This window comes from Sus scrofa, chromosome 2 (assembly GCF_000003025.6).
Source record: "Sus scrofa isolate TJ Tabasco breed Duroc chromosome 2, Sscrofa11.1, whole genome shotgun sequence".
NCBI classification, from domain to species: Eukaryota; Metazoa; Chordata; class Mammalia; order Artiodactyla; family Suidae; genus Sus; species Sus scrofa.
This window is the reverse complement of record NC_010444.4, coordinates 21,525,598-21,547,253: the sequence shown is the minus strand read 5'-3', so window position 1 is coordinate 21,547,253 and position 21,656 is coordinate 21,525,598. Positions and strand designations below refer to the sequence as shown.

General features: G+C 37.7%; 1 protein-coding gene across 15 annotated transcripts in view; it reads right to left on the bottom strand.

Moving 5' to 3' along the window:
• LRRC4C (leucine rich repeat containing 4C) overlaps nucleotides 1–21,656 on the bottom strand; it is a 1,216,912-nt gene that overhangs the window by 86,952 nt on the left and 1,108,304 nt on the right. For 4 of the 15 annotated variants that reach the window (XM_021085270.1, XM_021085272.1, XM_021085264.1 and 1 more), the window contains one exon: nucleotides 3,928–4,012. The exons of the other annotated variants lie outside the window; for them this stretch is intronic. The gene's annotated coding sequence lies outside the window, so the exon portion shown is untranslated. The remainder of the gene's footprint in view (nucleotides 1–3,927; nucleotides 4,013–21,656) is intronic. 15 annotated transcript variants of the gene reach the window in all.

The following is a 21,656-nucleotide window of genomic DNA, read 5'->3' as shown; positions in this document are numbered from 1 at the left end:
ATTCATGATGCATGGAATACTTCTACGTCCTTGATTCACACTCAAATGAGGAGCTAGAAACACAGGGGGAAAAAAGAAGACTTAAACTTAAACTTTAAAAAGCATTCATCCAGCCCCATAGTACTCCCTACATGTGGCAGTGAGAGGTCCCAAGCTTCCTTGGAGCCTTCCCAATGAAGCACACGGACCTTGCAGAGAAGCCCAGCCCACTGCTACCTGGCCCTCCATATCTGACAAGCTAATGGACCCTGGGGAAACCTTTCCTACAGTTCACCATCGATCCATGTTCTGTCCTCAGAATCTTCCTAGAACATGTCTAATGTCTCTGATTTATTGTGTTAAAATAACTTTTCAGGAAAAAAGTAAAATCATGACTCTCGTGCACATATAAAAATGTACACATTTTCAAGAACTAATTTTGTTTAAATGATCTGAGGGAAAAGATTTATACCAGTTCTAAGTCAAAGTCAAAATACTGCAAAATGCTGTGGAGTAAAGGAATGTGGAGCTAAATTGCAAATGAAGACAAACCGATTTTTCCACTGGGAGAAGGAAGTCAATCCCGCTGGACAAGACAGAACTTGCATATCCATCAGCTCCTTACAATTTAAACAGGGGCAAAATAGCTCACAACAATGAACAGGACAAGAATCAAACAGCCAGGATGGATGTGTTACAGATCCTGAATAGTTTTCCACTGAAGTACTATTTTTTAAATATGAAGTAGTCCTAATACTTTTTATGCAATTTTAAACTGCAAAAAGTGCCCTGAAAACTGAAAGCTATTTTTTCATACGTTTGGAATTTATATGTGCCTCTTGGTATGAATACTCATTTATTTTACTGCAGAAATATTAATGTTTTTATTGCAAGCGTTTTCCTGGATTTTTCTGGAGATGTTACATAATATATACTATATTCACATATTAGCTTTTTAAAATCATAAATCTTCTAAATCCTTAAACTAGTTTAGACTTCTATTGGTAGTGTGCTGGAGTTAGCATATGCTTTAGCCAACTGTATGAATTTCTTCCCAACTTTATGTTCAGTGACTTCAATTTGGTAGCTTGAAATCAGCCAAGGCTGGAGTATTTATTCAAGAAAATAGACACATGCTACAAATTAGGGATTTCGTGTGTGCATGCATGCACACACATATACATTTTCTAAGAGCCTGTTGTTAAACATTAACCAGCACACCACTGCCCCCAAGGGTTTTATTAGAGGATTATGAACCTGTAGTCCAACAACTTGCACAGGACATGTGGCAATGAAATAAGCTACACTCCCTGTCCTTAAGGGGTTCAGAGTCTAGTGAAGAGCTTGTGGTCTAGCAAATAAATTTACATATTTACATATTTATAAGGTTGTTCTAGGGTTTATGCTTCCCTCAAAGTAGCTATTTCACAATGGACTTGTGCCATCATAAAGTAGATTAAATCCAAGTCAACTCCATTGAAGAAATATGTAGGAGTGTGAGGTCACTAGATGCTTCAAGGGATGGACATAGCAGATTGTGTAAGAGATTTAATTGGGATGTAAAAACACAAGTATTTTACTAGCAATAACTCATGAAAAAGGCTAAAAGCTTCCTCTCGAATAATGATTTTTGGAGAGAAAAGATTACATAATCAAAACACAACTCATGAATTTTCTATTTACTCCACGCTGTGAACAGTAACATAGCCTTGTCTTTAATGGGATAGTTTTTCATATAACAAAGCATGTTTCCAAACACCCACTATGTGCCTGGAACTTTGCTAAGTATCAGAGTTTCAATGACTAAAAGTTTCATTGTGTCCCTAAGGAACTTTTATTCTAGCGGGAAAGGATAATATAAGCATATAAGTATGACAATCTACTGTGATGGCTGGTATAAGTGCTGAGGTGAACATAGAGAAAAGAAATTCTCTCTGTGAGAAAGAGCTAGGGAAAGCCTTTCAAAGGTGATACCCTGAAGGAAGAATAAGACTTTGTCAGAAAGAGGAAGTCATGCTCTTCAGAGTGAGCAATGTACACAAAGATCTACACACTTACATAAGATAGAATTATTTAGGAAAAGATATAAGGCAGGTTCAAGAATGGGGTGGGGCATTATGATTTCTGGATATCTTCAAGAGAGAAGACAGATGAACTTATTAAGCTATAGTATTTAAGGTTAATTTTGTATATAAAGATCTATGAAGCAGAAGAGAACAAGAAAAAAAAAAATCTCCTGGACATATGGGTACAAAGTTGAAAGTTTAATTAGCTTTCTGAGCTGATCTGAATTCTTTAGCAAGTAAGGACCTTGAAGAGAGGGAACATCCCATATTATTCATATTCTAACTTCTGGACTTAACTGAAGAATTTCACAGGGAAGACAACCAATAAGTAAGAAGGGAAGAGTTAACACAAAAGCAGAGAAATGGTCATTTCACTTTCTATGTTGCTTCGGTTGCTGGAGTATGCTCTCCATAAGCTTTAAAGTGCTGGAGTGATCTCTCCTCTTCGTCTGCTTGGCTCTGATCTCTCTCCTTGGTGAACTCATCTCCCACAAGTTTCCATCTCCTTCCTTGAAGTTTAGCTGCCTTGATCTCCTTCCTCTTCCTGCGCACAGCAGGGACAAGCCCCCTCAAAAAGTTTCCCCTGAGGGCATTGGTCTTGTCTTCTCCCTGCTGGAATGGCTTCCCTGATCACCTGCTGGAAAACAGGGCTCTCCATCCTCCAACACGCTAGATTCTTACCGTACTTTATTCATCACAACCTGACATTACATGGCAGATCTGCTCATTTTTTCATCTTCCTCCATTCATACAGAAGCCCCCTCCTGGCTGACGCTGGGTGTTTTAGTTAAGATGAATGAAAGAATAAGTGGCCCTCCCAGGCAGCACTTTTGTGGGAAGTTTTATTGGATTTTTTTGAATGCTAATGCTTTACATTAACATACTTTAACAAAATAAAAACAGACAAAAAATCACTATAAATTAGAAAGAGACTTAAAAGGACATGAAAAGATGGTTTATAGGAAGTTAATACATCTAAAAAAATTAAGTACTAAGAGAAATCAACAAACTGCCAAGAGACAACGTAAGACGTAAATTTTAATCTGCTGGTTGCCACTATCCTTTCCTGCCTTAAAAATAGTTTTAGTTTGGGGCCTACACTGAGCCCCAAATACAGGGCTACATTTCCCAGAATATATTCTACCTAGGTATGACTGAGTTCTGTCTAAATGGGATATAAAGCAAAGTGTCCAAAATGACTCTTTAAAGAAGTAAATTCAGATAAGAGATGACCTCATAATATCCTTTCTCCATTTTTCCATTCTCCTTCCAGGAATGCAGTCATATGACTGGAGCTTTAGCAGCCACTGTGAACTATGTCTTGACCTTAGGCTGATAGCCTTGTGCTAGAATGCTGGAGCCTAGACAGAGAAGCAACCTAAATCCCTTATGATTCTGTATAGCCATCATACCAACTCGGCACTGTTTTCAGATTTTTTCGTGGAAGAGATTAACTCTTGTATGCTGATGCCATTATGCCTTTAAAAATATATATATATTTTTCATGGCTGCACCTGCAGCATATGGAAGTTTCCAGGCTAGGGGTCAAACTGGGGCTGCAGCTGCAGTCTATGTCACAGACACAGCAACACTGGATCCAAGCTGCATCTGTGACCTCTGCTGCAGTTTGCAACAATACTGGATCCTTAACCCGCTGAATGAGGCCAGGGATTAATTAAACCCATATCCTCACAGAGACAACATCAGGTCCTTAATCAGCTGAGCCACAATGGGAACACCACCATTGTTATTTTTAATTTTCTGTAATATGCATGAAGTTCATAATTCAGTGACTATCTTAAAATATACCTAAAGCCATTTCTATTAATTAGCCTGACAGTGCACTTTCCAGACTGGGTAATAAATGTGGAATCATGCTTACCCGACTCAGCAGTAAGTCTGAGTGATCTAAAGAAGTACTGTTGTAGCATCCCCATTCTTATTGTAATTGTTGATATATTCACCACCTGTTTAGGTAAGGACATTTGTCAATTTTCATGATTTCACTAAATCCTGCATAAATATTAATTAAGCACAATAGCTCTGAAAAACAAACTAAATGCTTGTTATTGTGGATGTAGGAGCAAAGCACTCAGGGTAATTACATGCTCAGATTGGAAACTTCTTGTAGTTTGTAAAAACACAATTTTTACATGGCCTAAGCAAGATAAACACAAGGAAAATAAAAGGACTGTAAGAGCATTTAAAATATCTGAAGCTACTAGGAAGCTCAATATTTGCAAATTACAAATGAATTGTTATATCTATTCCAGTATAAACAAAGCATTAGATTGGGGCTTTGCTCCTAGTGAAAAGGTAATAAAAATAGCCAAAACTGCAAACTATTACACACAGAATAGATAACAAGATCCTACTGTATACCACAGGGAACTATATTCAACATCTTGTGATAAGTCATAATGGGAAAGAATATGAAAAGAAATGTACTTATGCATATAACTGAATCACTTTGCTGTATAGAAGCAGTTAATACAGCATTGTAAACCAATTACACTTCAATAAAATAAATTAAAAAGAATAATAGCCAGTGCCATGATACATAGCCACTATGTGTGGCATTCTACTAAGGTCTTTAATGTATTAAAAGTAAATTACATGTAAGTTCCTTAAAAGTGATAACTAAACATCACAGCAGCCTTATGAGATGGGTGTTCTAATTATCCTTGTTTTTCAGATGAGAAAATGGAAGTGCAGAGATGCTACCTAATGTACTCAAGGTCCCATGTCCGGTAAACAATGGAATCAGGACTAGTGAGCTCAAATTTTATTTTATTTATTTAATTTTTCCCTTTTTCTAGCCACTCCTGAGACATAGGAAAGTTCCCAGGCTAGAGGTCAAATCGAAGTTGCAGCTGCAGGCCTTCACCACCGTCAAGGCAACCCTGGATCCAAGCTACATCTGCAAACTACATTGCATCTTGCAGCAATGCCTGATCCTTACCCCACTGATCCCACTGGCCAGGGACTGAACCAGCATCTTCACGGAGACGACATCAGGTTCTTAATCTGCTGTGCCACAATGGGAACTCCCGAGCTCGCATTTTAGAGTAGAGGTTGTTATTGGTGCTTCCTGGAGTTGTGCTGGCACAGCTGAATGGCTTTACTCAGGTGCCCTTGCTACCATTCGCCTAGTTAACATTAACTAATGAAGTAAACCTGCCACTGGGTGCCAAATGCTTGAACTGTCAACCTCCATGACTACTACAATTTATGCTATCCACATTTTTTCTACTATAGTTTCTATTCTTTTTTCTTTTTTTTGTGTGTTTTATTTTGCTATTTCTTGGGCCGCTCCTGCGGCATATGGAGGTTCCCAGGATAGGGGTCCAATCGGAGCTGTAGCCACCGGCCTACACCAGAGCCACAGCAACTCGGGATCCGAGCCGCGTCTGCAACCTACACCACAGCTCACGGCAACGCCGGATCGTTAACCCACTGGGCAAGGGCAGGGACTGAACCCGAAACTTCATGGTTCCTAGTCGGATTCGTTAACCACTACGCCACGACGGGAACTCCTATAGTTTCTATTCTAGTTTCTATTCTATGTCAACAGCCAGCATCTCAGTAATTTTTTTGAATGTTCTAACAATCCATCTCCAACTAAAATAAATTCTTCACAGTATCCCCATGATAAAAGCATTACCTCCACTTAGAGATGGGAGAGATGGAATTGAGAGAGCTGCCAAGAGTGACCATCATGGGAAAGTCAAAGCACAAAGTCAGGTCCCTGGTCAATTTCCAGCGTTTCTCGACCTATACCCTCTAAAACTTGCCTATATATTATGCACCTTTCTTACTAAGCATTTCACATCCACTATTTTATCATGTTTTACTTACATTTCCGAGAAGCCTAATACATTTCAGGATGGCAGGAATTATTTACAGCCCATGCATTGGATTCTTACAACATAGACCACAAAAAAAATAAAACGAAACAAACAAAGAGAAAGAAACAAAAACAAAAACACACTGAGCCAAAGTAAATTCAGCCCTTGGGGGTACCGCTGATTAGCTGCATTAACTGTTGTTCAGATGCTCCTGGAGCTACAAAGGTTGTTGAACAACTTCAGGAAAATTCATCGGATTGATTAGTCCAATTAACTCAGAAACTGACATATAAAAACAGACAGGAAACCCCGGCTAGATCCAAGAAATAAATAATAGATAAACCCCTGGCCTTGACTGCATGAGAGGCCCATGGAAATTGCCCTGTGGAGTAAAAATATTAAGTCAGTCTGGGAAAGGACCAAGCTTGGGACTAGCTAAAAAAAAAAAAAAAAAAAAAAAAATTCAGAACTGCTAGGAAGGCAAAAAGCCTTCGGAGGAGAGTTCAAAGGACAGGTACATACACTTAGGCAAGCCCAGAGGCCCAAGAACTAAGAGAAAATTTGCAGAGCACTCAGGAAAACTGAGAAGGAAAAGTTCTGTGAGTTGAAAAGTGCAGCCTTCTTTGTTCAAAGCTGGTAATGGAATTAATCTGTTTTGTGAACAAATGGATCAAATTAAAAAAAAATGGACAGGAAATTCCACTTATTAAAAGTTACTATTCTTATTAGAGCTAATAAATAAATTCAGCAAGGTAGGATAACACATTAATATATAGAAATCTGTTGTTGCATTTCTTTATACTAATAATGAAATGAAATATCAAGAAGAGAAAGTTAAAAAAAAAATCTGTTTAAAATTGAATCAGGAATTCCCTGGTGGTTCAGCAGGTTAAGGATCCAGCAATGCTTGTCACTGCCCTGGCACGGGTTGTATCCTTGGCCCAGGAACTTGTGCATGCCATGGCTGCAGCCAAAAACTAAATAAATTAATTAAATTATGTCAAAAAAAAAAGAAAAAACAATCTAGAAATAAATTTAATCAAGGAGGTGAAAGTTGTATATAACAAAAACTATAAAACATCAATAAAGGAAATGGAAGAAGATTCAGAGATGGAAAGATATCCCATACTCTTGGATTGGAAGAATTAATATTTTTAAAATGACCATACTACCCAAAGTAATCTATAGATTTAATGCAATTCCTATCAACCTACCCTTGACATTTTTCACAATACTGGAACAAAGAATCCCAAAATTTATATGGAAACACAAAAAGCCCAGAATTGCCAAAGCAATCCTAAGGAAAAATAGCAAAGCTGGAGTTATAACCCTTCCAGATTTTAGGCTATTCTATAAAGCTAAAGTAATCAAAACAGTGGCATTGGCACCAAGACAGACATATAGATTAATGGAACAGAATAGAGGGCCCAGAAATAAACCCACACACCTACAGTCTACTAATCTACAACAAAGGAGGTAAGAACATACCATGGAGAAAAGACAGTCTTTTCAACAAATGGTATAGAGGAAGCTGCACAGCTGCATGTAAGTCAATGAAATTAGAAAACTTCCTCATATAACACAAAAATAAACTCAAAATGGTTTAAAGACCTAAACATAAATACATGTATATTTAAATATAAGAAAATATAAGACATGACACCCAAATACTCTTAGAAGAGAATATAGGCAAAACATTCTCTAATATAAATCATAGCAATATTTTCTTAGATTAGTCTCCCAAGGCAAAACAAATAAAAGCAAAAAGAAACAAATGGGATCTAATAGACTTAAAAGCCTTTGTACAGAAAAAAAAAATAAAATAAAATAAACAGAATGAAAAGACAACCTTAAGACTCGGAAGAAATATTTGCAAACTATGCAACTAACAAGGAGTTAAGTTTCAAAATATTCAAACAGGCCATACGACTCAATATCAAAAAAAAAAAAAAAAAAAAAAAAAACCTCAAATGACCCAACAAAAAATGTGGGCAAAAGACCTTTCTCCAAAGAAGACATCCCCATGGCTAATGGGTACTTGGAAAGATGCTCAATATCACTAATTATTAGAGAAATGCAAATCAAAACCACAATGAGGTATCATCTCACACTAGTCAGAATGGCCATCTTCAAAATGTCAACAAATAATAAATGCTGGAGAGGGTATGGAGGAAAAGGAACATTCCTACACTGTTGGTGGGAATGTAAATTGTGCAGCCACTATGAAAAACGTTATGGAGGATCCTTAAAAAACTAAAAATAGGGCTACCATATGATCTGGCAATCCTACTCCTGGGTATATATCTAGAAAAAAAATAAAATAATTCAAAAAGATGCATGCACCCTAATGTTCATAGCATCACTTTTACAATAACCAAGATATGGAAACAACCCATGTGCCAATCAAAAGATGATTGGCTTAAAAAGATGTGGTATATATACACAATGGAATACTACTCAGATACTAAAAAAAAAATGAAATATTGTCATTTGCAGCTACATGGGTAGACCTAGAGAATATTATACTTAGTGAAGTCAGACAGAGAAAGACAAATGCTATATGGTATCAATTATATGTGGAATCTAAAAATAAGACAAATGAATCTTTATACAAAACAGAAATGGACTCACAGACAGAGAACATACTTGTAGTTACCAAAGGGGAGAGGGAGGGAGGGAGTGACAAATTAGGAGTATGGGATTAACAGATACAAACTATTATACATGAAATAGATTAGCAACAAGGATTTACTGTATACCACAGGGAATTATATTCAATATCTTGTAACAACCTATAAGGTATCAATTCTTGTGCATCTGAAACTGCAAGTATATTATAAATCAGCTATATTTCAATTTTTAAAAAGTTACTATTCAAACATTGATCCTTTGACTATATTATCTTGGGGTGCCATTTTCACCACCCACTACTTTGAGTAAAGTTTTTACCTAAGTGTGGAAACAGAGTCCTTACCTCCTGCCGGCTTCTCTTGCATTTCTTTTATTTTCTGCTTAATTATGCAACTGCTAATGCTACAGATTTCTCCTATGACTAGAACTTCAACTCTACTATGACTTTCATATTTGCTGTTAAAACTTACGTAATGAACACGAACCTGACCATTGCATTTTGTGGCGGAGGGTGGCTAGGTTATTCTTGTAGTCATCACAAGCCCCTGTGTTCTCAGGGTGAAAATGCCCACATGTTTGTTTTCCAAAGGGAGGCAGTCAGAAAGACCAAGACACCAACAGAACATTGATTTCCCTTATCCTCTCCCTGATTTTCCCTGTTTTTTGGTGGATCAAGCATTGGCCTCGGAAGTGCAAGGTGGCATCTTCCAGAGTTTTACTTTTTGTTCTGTTGGGTTTTTTTTTTTTTTTTTCCCCCAGGAAGAAGACAATGCTTTCGTGATACCAAGTGGATCCCTGGATTGGAAGACACCAGCTCTCTTCTAAAGGGAGACTTAGAAGTGGACGATGGCAGACAAGGGAGCGACACTGGAATTGGGAGAGAAAGAGCCAAGGGACTCCGAGAGATTAGAAGAACAAGGATAAAAAGTCTTTCTGTGAACATCCCAGTTACGAAACAAAAAGTGAAAGTGAAAACAAAACTGCACAATCAACATGCCTGTCAATGTTCAAAGGGACAGAGTGGATAACAAGTCCTCCAAGTGATGGGAGGACCTCAAGTTCTTTAGAGGCGGGAGGAGCATGAGGATGGACAAGATGCCAAAGTCAATCTTTTTAAAAACTCTGATTACAGGCAGACAGCAGCAATCACAGAGCATCTGAGGAAATCCGGGATCATTTTCAGTTCTGGGGAAGGAAGTCATTAGGAGGTTAATCAATTTTCCTGTTAGCTCATTAATAATGGTATCTGGTTGCACATAATCTGTAAATTATGGAAGATCAAAATTTCAAAGTGGTGTGGCTGGAAAGACCGAAGGAGCATAAGGTTTAGGAAATCTATTTTATTACACCACATGGAATTAATATACCAAATAATTTCTTCCATTTCCTACTTACATATGCAGAAACTTGGATAAAATGATTAATGATAGCTAGCATTTATGAAGGATTGCTCTGTTCTAAGCACTTTGCTATGTATTTATGTGGATTATCTCACGTGCAGCATATTTAATAATATGCATCCTCACTGTAATTATTTCTTTTAAAAAAGAGAAGTATGAATATCTTCAAATGCTTAATAAAATAATCCATGTATTATATCAAGTATCTAGATCAATTTCCTAAATAAATTTTCAGTGAATACTAAAAAAAAAAATTATGGCAAGGAAATTAAAGACTAGCAGGAGTAAGTGACTTTGTAAGAAATAGTGAATAAATTTAGTCAATAAAAAAAACCAGAGTTTAAAAATATTATTTTCCAGACATTGGTAAATTATAATTAGAAATAGAAAATATAATGGAAAGAACATAGATTTTTATTGTTAATAAGGGTCTGGGTCAAGTCCTGGTTCTGTTACGTATCAGGAATGTGTGTGTTTAGACATATTTGTTTTTTGGCCATGCCTGTAATATAAAGAGTTCCTGGATCAGGGATTGAACCTGTGCCACAGCTGTAACTAGAGCCATGGCAATGACAATACTGGATCCTCAACCTGCTGACCGTGAAGGAACTCCTAGGAATATTTTATATCTCCTTAATTTCTTCATTTTTAAAATAAAATCTATTCTTGCTACCTTGCAAGTGTGGGATACAAATTAAATGAGATAATGCAGGGATAGTGCATAGTATATAATAATGATAACAAACATTCATTATTTTGTACATACAATAAATTTATTATCACTTAAAAATCATAGACAGCATGACTATTTTTACAGATCCTGGCACAGGGTGGGCACTTAAATAATACTAACACCTTTTCTCATCCTTTCTCATCTCTCTTTATATAAGGACCATATTCATGACATAGCTAACAAGCTAAATAAGTAAAATAAGAGAATCAATTTGGGCTGCAATTCTAAAATATTGAAGTTCAGTTGAATAAAAATATGGTCATGCACACAACCTTTTTTTTTTTCAGGGTTGTACCAGTGGCATATGGACATTCCCGGGCTAGGGGTCAAATCAGAGCTGCAGCTGTCAGCCTATGCCACTGCCACAGCAATGTGGAATCCCAACCACAGCTCACTTCAATGTCACCACCAGGTCCTTAACCCACTGAGCAGGGCCAGGGATTAAACTTGCATCCTCATGGATACTAGTCAGTTTCATTACCACTGAGCCACAATGGGAATTCCACTTTTTTTTTAAAAAAAAAAAAACTAAAGATAACTTCGGAAAGAGAGCATAACTACCCTTGCAAAGCAATTAGCTTCCTTTAGAAATGAAGTCATAGGGAGTTCCCATCATGGCACAGTGGTTAACGAATCTGACTAGGAACCATGACGTTGTGGGTTCGATCCCTAGCCTTGCTCGGTGGGTTAAGGATCTGGCGTTGCCCTGAGCTGTGGTGTAGGTTGCAGACTCGGCTCGGATCCCGCATTGCTGTGGCTCTAGCGGAGGTTGGTGGCTACAGCTCCAATTAGACCCCTAGCCTGGGAACCTCCATATGCCATTGCAGTGGCCCTAGAAAAAAAAGGCAAAAAGCCAAAAAAATAAATAAATAAATAAATAAATGAAGTCATAGATAAGGCCACATATAAGATAAAAGTTTATTAACACATGGTAGCTAAATTTCGATAAATGTCTAGAGGGTTTAAAACGTGACAGCTACTTCAGTGAGATGCAATTCAAGCCATATCTAAATACCTGCAATTTCCCTCACATCTTGTACTGTTTCACAGGACGAAAGCTCTAAATTCTAAATCATTTTGTGTTCAGATCTCCTTCTGCACCATGACCTATAATTCTCATTAATTTTACAGAATTGTCTGCCTATAAAAATTGGCATATTTTCTTCCACAACATGTTTCCATTAGATTTAAATTTTAAAGATAAACTCCATCAATCATAAGAAAATAAAATAACCAATTTGTCAGAGTAAAGAGAAGCCTAAAGAGGGTTGTGGTCATAAATATTACTCAGCATGGTGGGGGAATGCATGCCCAAGAGCTCCTTAGAGAACCACTGAACATTTAAAATTCTAGACTCAATTATGAAGTAAAAATATAGTCTGCTGAAACATTCTCACTGACCTACAGGTCAAAAAGGATTTAGAGTAAAAAGATGCTCTAGTGGGTTTTGAGTCTTAAAATTTGGGACTCAGAATTTATATATGTATATGTGTATATATATGTATATACACATATACATGTGTGTATAGACATGTGTGTGTATATATTTATGTGTGTGTGTGTGTGTGTGTGTGTGTGTATATATATATATATATATATATATATATATATATGTACATATATAATTAAACCTAGGGTAGAATTCCTGATTTCTCACCATAGCCCCATGGCTCTTTGAGTCTTCTTTCTTACTTTCTGTCCACTCACTCCATTGCATCCACGCTGGCCTCCATGACATTCCTTTTTGAAGCCACATGGCAAGAATATCAAAGTCTCTGCACTTCCCAGTCGCTTTTCCCAGGATATTTTCCCTCTAAATATCTGCGTGGTTTGTTCTTTCACCTCCTTCTTTTCACCAAATGTCTCCTCAAGGTGCCTCTTCTGACCACTCCTTTTATAACCGCAACCACTCCTCGACACCCTGCCCACCTCTTTGCATAGGCTCTGAACTCTTACTATCTAGACCTTGTTTGCCAATGTGGCAGGTACTACCCTGTGGGGTTCTTAAGTTTATATTTAAATTTGTTAAAATGAAATGAGATTTAAAATTTAGTCCAATCATACTAGGCTTATTTCAAGTGTTTAATAGCCACATGTGGCTGGTGGCTACTATATTAGTATAATATATTTTATACTATATTACTGTACTGTATTAGCACAGTGATAGAACATTTCTGTCAATGAAAAAAATTTCTATGGGACAGTGCTGCTTTAGACACACACACACACACACACACACATATATTTTTTTCCTTTTTTAGGACTGTAGCTGCAGTATGTGGATGTTCTCAGGCTAGGGGTTGATTTGGAGCTGCAGCTGCCTGCCTACACCACAGCCACAGCAATGCTGGGATCCGAGTTGCATCTGTGACCTACACCACAGCTTGTAGGAATGGCAAGGATTGAACCCACATCCTCATGGATTCTAATCTGGTTCTTAACACACTGAACCACAACCGGAACTCCATCTATTTTATGTATTTGTTTACTTTCATACTCCTCTCTACCAACCCACCCATATGTATCCTACATTGTAAACTCCAAAACACCAACACACAAACGAAAAAACAGGACAGTTTTCTGTTTTGTTCACTGCTCTATTCCACCAGTACCTGGAATAGTACTTGGTGCATAGCAGTTATTCAGTAAGTATCTGTTGAGTGAATAAATGGATTAAAAGGCAAGCATTTATTATCCTCCTTTAAAAAATCTGAAGTAAGAGAACAATTGCATCCCTCCTCCTTGGAGGGAATTTCGGCATGCCAAATTACCCTCAGCTGCATTTTACCAGGGCCACTTTTATATGTTGCTTATAATTGTCCAAATTCCTCTGAACATTAAATCTTTAAGGACTGTGGTTTCCTGTAATCACTTGTCTTCTGTGCTAGAGAGAGAATCACTGAAATGTGTCAAGATTTATGGCAGAAAAGTCTGTCAACTCCTAAGCCTGCCAAAAATTGTTAGCGATCATAAAAGTTTTAGGAGTGGAGCATTTCATTTGAATAGGCTTTTCATACCCTTCCCACACCATGGTGCATACATATAGATGACTAGTGGATAGAGGCCATCAGTCAACCATTTCATTTTATAGTTTAGATGTGCATTTGCCCTGTAAAATTCATTTTTTATTCCTAATTATACTCATTAGAATGAAGGCCTAAGTGTGAGTGATCCCTACTTTCCCTGGGTGACCTTGCAAAGAACAAAAAGTGCTTTGAAATTCGAATTCATTATTGTCAATACTGTGCAGGAATATTCGATATCTAGTAAGGCCATATTATTAGCCAAAGCAACAGCTTTCAAATTAGATCTAAACTAAAAAAAAAAAAAAAAAAAAAAAAAAAAAAAAAAAAAAAGCTCTAGATCTGTAGCTATTGAATTCAATTTTTTTTTTTTTTTTAACTTTTCGAGAACGGAGTTTATTTTTATCACATGTTCCTTACTCTAAACAAACTGGAACTTAGAATCTTGAAAAGCACAAAACACTTGCATAAAAATACATAAAAGAGAGAAATCACACATAATTTTTTTTCATCCAAATACAACCCCTGTTAACATTTTGGCATATTTCTTAGTTCTTTTCAGTCTTATTGCATCTCTATCTTTTAAATACATACTTAATTCTATGTATCTCTAATTGACTTTCAGCTTTCCTCTCTTAACACTACAATAGTCCTTGGCATTCATGTTACTTGATTTTGAATTGCCCTGACCTGTACTGATTTGTATTTTCTAAGATACAAATTTGAATCATGCAGGGACTGTGAATAATTTAAGCTGACAAATGAGTCTATTAAGATTGCCTATAATTTGAACCTCAATGTGGCTTTTCAGCTCTGTCCTCATTGCTGTGTATGTCATAACTTGCATTAATGGCGAGGCTGTCATTGGGAGGTAGAAGAACACCAGTCAGATGGGGTTTGATACTGTTGCCATCCCTCCATTCAATCTGCCGATATTCATAGAGCTAGGCATGATACTAGCCTCTGGATATACAAATAGCTTATTTGGACTAGAGCATTCTATGCTCCTGGTGCTGTGCTAATATCATACCTATGGATCTCATTTGATCCTTACAACTGCTATTATCTCTGTTACATGGTGAATAAAGCAGATACATAATGAAAGCAGGTAACTCAAACTCAGGCATTCTGACTTCAGACATCCTGCTCTTAACCACCATTGCTTCACTTGAAGTGCTTGGTCTGGGGAAACACTTAACTGTTTTGAGCTTAGGTGTATTTTTCTACATGAAATAAGATGCAGGACCACTCAAGATGCCCTGGCATATTTTAAATAGCTATAAGCGTTAGCTGCTATTATTATATGATTAATAAAAATGTAGATATCTTTGAAGAGAGCAGGAAGTATTCCCTGTGGATGTTGAAAATGTACTGTATATAATCATCATTTTCCCATGGTATTAAAATTTCTCTGTAAACCTTACTTTAATGACTGCGGCATAGCCCACACACGGATGTGTTAGAACACATTTATGCATTTCCTCTACCTCTAGGCATTTAGATTACTTCTGAATTCAGTTTTCACTTAAGCAATGAATAAAGCAATAGATTTCAAAGACTTAATCCCTGTACATTCAATAAATATTTATCCATCACCTCCCATGTTAAAATCCTTCTGACTGAAACTTCAGGCACCACAATGAGTGCTCACAGTGGATTAAGATGGGTCCACGGGGAGGATAGCAGGCAGTGGAATTCAGGCTTAAAGGAGGGAGGGACCTCACTTACCAGGGAAGATCAAGACCTGTTTTTAGGAAGTAGGAGTAGAGGTTCAACAAGTAGATCATGTAAATAGAGCAGAAAGAGCACAGGGAGTATGAGAGGTGATGGTAAAGACAGAGGGAACACTTGAATCAAAAGCTGGAAAGTGGTCACTCATGAGCCCAGGTTCAGAGTTAGTGAGGGGTCACTAGCTTGACTGGAGCAAAGGCATATGGAGAAAAAGTTAAGACATGTAAAGAAGAATATACTGGAACTATAAAGAACTATAAGAAAAGGCTAGAAATATAGGCTATTTCCATATTTGAAAAGATGTTTTGTGGCAGGATAATGAGTCCATCCTTTCTTATGCTGTCAATGGGAATATCATGATAGATTTCCTTGAGTCCAGTGGGTACCAGTTAAAATGGCAAAGAGAGTATCACATAATGTCATGTCATTAGAGAAGCCACTGAGGCCTGGATGGTCGGGATGCAAGAGGATGAAATACATAGAGAAACCTTTTTTTTTTTTTTTTTTTTTTTTTTTAAGTAGGAAAAAGAACACTGGCACTTAAGTAGTATAGGCAGGAGAATGTGAGTGCAGGTGAGACTCAGGGATTCAGAGCAAACATGAACTATCAGGCCAGCTGAATGGCTCCTTTCAATCTCATACATAATCTTCTCTTCCATTGCTGAATAAGGAGAATCCAGGGACATTAGGCAATATCAAGAGCCTGAGGCTCCCACTTAATAGAGGTCTGGGTAACTACTTCTCCCATATCTTTTTAGAGCTCCTTAAAAAGGGGCTAACAAGAGAGTTCCCTTGCGGTTCAATGGGTTGAGGATCTGACTTTGTCACTGCAGTGGCTCAGGTTGCTGCAGTGGTGCAGGTTTGATCCCTGGTCCAGGAAATTCCACATGCTGCTGGTGCAGCCAAAAAAAAAAGTGGCGGTGTGGTAGCTAACTAAGGCTGGACTTAGATTGTCTGTCCAGAGTGATGTGTCTGAAAGGTGCCTTCCTCATTTGCATTACTGAATGATCATTACAGCACATACTATTCCAAAATGTCACCCACGAGAACAGACAAGATACCAATAAGAGGGGTATCTGCAGAATGAAATGTGCCAGCCACAATTTTATCTGCAGTGCCTTCTGGGAAATTAATTCTCTGCCTCCTTTCTAAGACCTTCCATTCATGTATCCCTTTGCAGAGTTAATTATTTTTAAATGACTGCAGGTTCCAGCTGTAAGGAATCTTCAGTTTCTAAAACTTATCCTACGATGTTTTAGCTTCTACCTGCAAATTAATTTTTAGAAAAGTTTTCTAAGTTTTTTACTGCTTAGATTAAATCTATTATTTCAATACACTGAGACAACACAGTTTGTAAAAATTAAAAGTAGTTTCGAATGGCCTGTGTTTTTGTGCATGCATTTAACACAGAGATATCATTTTGGAGATCAGAGATATGTTTTATCCAATTTAGCTTTACATCCCTCAAGTGATTCAGCTCCCAATATTTCCCATGAGATGCCTTTCAAAATCCAATAGCTTTTTATTCAACAGAGGCTGCCACAAACTCAATGGCCCCTAAATTTATTAAAATCCTTATTATATAGTGTTGATATGGGTTATATATAATTTCAGTCCTGTATAGCATCTATACCTTTCAATATGTGTGTATAAGTCTCCTCCCTATCACTTGGCCTTTATTTAATAGCCTTTTATCTGTTAGTGTCTTGGTCCCCCAAATCCAATTCTTTCATTATTTGCCTATTTTTTCTTCAGTTTTCTGCAACTAATACTTTTTAAGACTTGTAGTGCCCATGATAAATGCAATGTGACAACCACAATATATAAAGACAAGGTGACAGAGCCCAAAGACCACCATCCTTGACTTGGAGAAACCTGACTCTTAGTACAATACTATTATTCATTTTCTAGATGTGGATAAGAAAATAACCTACTATTCCCTAAAAGCCTATGTTTATTAATTCATCTCAATGTTTTTTTAAAAAATAACATTTTTTTACCTATAGGTTTTTTTTTGGGGTGATTTAAAAGGGTAACACATGTAAGATGCTTAGCCTGTGTGGAGTAGGTATTAAATAAATTGCTATCAATTTGATCCCAAGACACTTTCTTCATTCCCCATTGATAAGAATCCCTTCCTATGTAACCACTTCTCTTAGTTATAGAGATACAGTCTTCTTTGTTCTTTGCTATGCTCTCTCAGCTGTTATTTAAAGGGTTACCTGAAGGCAAAATGTTTTATGGCCCACCAGTACTGGAGTGACAGATAAAAATGGCATGGCACTGAGGTAAAGGTCTCATTCTTTTCCTTCAATCTTGCTCTTCCAGTTAATCTCTACTCCTTTAAGTCTGAGCTTAGGCAATATTAAGTATAGAAATATTAGGAAATGTTCCTATAAATGCTTTAACCCCAAAAAAAGTTAGGAGAACTTAACAGAGGCATTAGATATTTGCACTGTATACACCATGCTAAAATACAATTACCTCTCCTCCTGTGTCCCACAAGCCTTGGAAATACTTCATATAGAAAACATGCTTTAATTCATTTTGTCTCTCTATCAATTAGAAACAAGGTCTCACAAAATAGGCACTGGATGGGAGTTCCCTTGTGGTGCAGTGGGTTAGCAGCGGGTAAAGGGTCAGGCACTAAGGTCATGTCACTGCTGTGGCACGAGTTTGATCCCTGGCCTGGGAACTTCCACAAGCCACAGGCACAGCCCAAAAATAAATAAAATAAAATAAAATAAAACACTTTAGCCTTTGAAAAAATAGTCTCTGAATTAATACATTATTCTGAATGGCAGTCATCAATAATAACACAGTAAGACTCATGATTTCTATTCCTTAACTTTTACTGATTTTACTTCCATAGCTTTGTAAAGTTGAAGTATCCCCTAAAGGTTCTTCTGTTTATCTCCCATTCTCTGCGGTCAGGCAGAAACCCACCCAGACAACGTTAGATAGATGGAGGCTGATTCTATGCTCTTAAAATGAAGTTACCCCAATAACCTGTAAGAATCTGTTGTATAGACCATGATTGTTGACTAGGGCTTGAAGCACTTGTAAAATATAGAGACCAATAAAAGCTGTTGTGAAAATGAATCCCTATAAGCTGTCTGTGTAAAATATATGAATTATCCAGTTGAAGCTGAAATAATGTCCTAAATCTATTATTCTTATGAAAGCAGACATGAACTGTTTGAAAACCTAAATCTTTTGTCAGGAACTAAACTCCACTGGTGGTGTGGGGGGAAGAGGAAGACAGAGATGCATATGGTTTCTTGAGGACTTTAGGATTAAGTGATTAAGCTGACTCTGGTGCCAAAATAAAATTAAAAAGAAAAAAGAAAAAGAAATATATATACATCAAGGTAAGCTACAAAGAAGGTGGAATTTTTTAACGTAAAAATGAAGCTTCTCGGAGTTGCCCTCTTGGTGCAGTGAAACAGTAGAAACGAGTCCGAGTAGGAACCATGAGGTTGCAGGTTCGATCCCTGGCCTCACTCAGTGGGTTAAGGATCCAGTGTTGCTGTGAGGTGTAGTGTAGGTCACAGATGGGGCTTGGATCTGGCGTTGCTGTGGCTGTGGTGTAGTCTAGCAGCAACAGCTCCGATTAGATCCCAAGTCTGGGAACCTCCATATGTTGTAGGTTCAGCCCTAAAAAGACAAAAGACAAAAAATAAATAAATTAATTAATTAAAATGAAGCTCCTGGGAATTCTCTTGTGGGGGCAGTGGATTGTAGATCTGGCATTGCCAGTACAGTGCTTGGGTCACTGCTATGGCATAGATTTGATCCCTGGCCCAGGAGCTTCCACATGCTGAGAATGTGGCAACACAGTAGGTCCTATTGTTCTCTCTTTGCCCCACCTTTCTCAAGAGCTTCTAGCCACCAAATGTGACTTAATGGGTGGTAGCATCCAGAAATGTGATATCTGAGGGAAGTGACATAATTAGCTGAGGATACAGATGTTCTAACCAATTGTAGGAATACTTCCTTCTCCCTCTCTGGTTTCTGGAGAACTGCCTTCTCCATTATAAACCCTATTGCTTCCTAATCCTTACTCATTTATATTCAAAATACTATTCCTATAACTGATTGTGTACTATAAGAATGTGATACAATGTTGCCTGAATTATTTTTTTATAATTTCCCCCAAACTGCATGATCTAGAAGTTAATCATTCAGCTTTCTTTCTTTTTTTTTTTTTTTGTGGTGGTCTTTTCTAGGGCCATTCCTGTGGCATACGTAAGTTCCCAGGCTAGGGGTCTAATTAGAGCTGTAGCCACTGGCCTACGCCAGAGCCACAGCAACTTGGGATTCGTGCCACGTCTGTGACCTACACCATGGCTCATGGCAATGCCAGATCCTTAACCCACTGAGCCAGGGATCAAACCTGCAACCTCATGGTTCCTAGTTAGATTCGTTAACCACTGAGCCACGACGGGAACTCCAACGATTCAGCTTTTAATTTTACGGACCCACTCATGTCATATGGAAGTTCCTGCACCAGGGATTGAATCCGAGCCACAACTTCAACCTATGAGGCAGTTTCGGCAACACCAGATCCCTTAACCCATTGACAGGCTGGGATAGAACCCCTGCCTCCACAGTGACCCAAGCCTCTACAGTCAGATTCTTAACCCACTGCACCATAGCAGGAACTCCTGATAACAGTTTTTTAAAAGAATACACTGAGGCTCAGAGAAGTTCCATGATTGCCAGAAATCATATAGTCAGTAAGGGAAATGTTGGCTTGAGTATTCAATCTGAAGTCACCTGATTCACTCAGACTATTAGCCTATTTAATCAAAAAAAATTAGGCTAGATCAATTTTAGGGCAATAAGTTAACTCTTTCTTTTGTTCTGATATACACAGCACAACACAATGAAACAAAACTTTATGTACTTCCTGCTAGCAATTTTCAGCAATGCCTAAAATCCACCCCAATAATACATTTAACTCCACTCAATTGTGGAAGGTGGTTGCTGCCCTGGCAAATGACATGGATTGTTGCCAGTAATATTTCCTGGGTACAGAGTAAGCTCCAAGCTTCTATCTCTCCCTGTGCCTGATGGGATGGAAAGTCATTTACAACCTTTCATGTACCAACAATAATCCTGCTTATGCTTGAAAATGGTTTAAGGCCGGTTACCAACCATTTCCCTTTAGTTCTTGATCAGATTCCATAGAATCTACATAGAACATTTATAGTGTGTTACTCTTGAATGTAACACAGAGCCATGGGTCTAAGAAGTCTGGGTTCTAATTTGGTAACTGGTCCTAATAAACTCTAAATTCATCTCTGAGCCTCAGTTTTTAAAGATGTAAGATGAAGAGCCAGCCTAAATTCCCTTCCTCCCGGAATGTAGCTTATTTCACGTATGTATACAGACACACACATACAAAACATACATATTGCACATACTGCAGTTGAATAGTTATTTAAAAGTCTATTAGCTCGGTGGGTGTTTATTGAGAACTGGGGAAACTGAGTTCTCTAATTTTATACAGGCTTTTATTTCAGGATTTTGGAGGATCTTACATCGTTTATCAATGGAGTCTCACTTCACCCATTCCTGAAAGGTGAGACCTCAAAGGCTGTTATTCTCTGTCATCACCCATATGGTGTCATAACATGAAATTAGCACTGGAGCACGATGCACTGAGAACTAGCAGCTCACATGAAGAGTGTCCTCTCTGAAAAAAGTGAAGCAGAGGACTCACGAGGCACCTGAACTGAATGAGGAAGCTGGGATGGAGGGGTATGTGATTTTTATGGTAGGCTTTAAAATTGCATATAATTTAAATAAATGGTAAATCTATTATCTCTCCTCCTCCCAATGGATTATCAAACCCTGTACAATTCACCCTATGTGTATCTCTTTTAATCTACGTACACAGGTGATGCTTTGATGATGATGTTTATAATGATGATGATGACAGTTTTCAGCCTGCCCATATCTCTATTCTCTTTCCCCAAGTACAGCTTTCTTGCAAAGTTAGAATTAAGTCAATGAATTTATTGCATACACTACCCCCCCCCAAATATTTATGTACATACGTGGTTCAAAAAGTCATACAATGGAAGCACAGATTTGTTTTCTAGAAAGAGAGGAACAAGGTGTAAAGTTTTAGGTTGATAGCAGGTTTGCAACTTCTTATTTGAATGCAGAATCCTTTCCCTGCATTCTTGGGTCAGTTTTCCCTTGTTCAGAGCAGAAGGTTACATAAACTGTAGAAA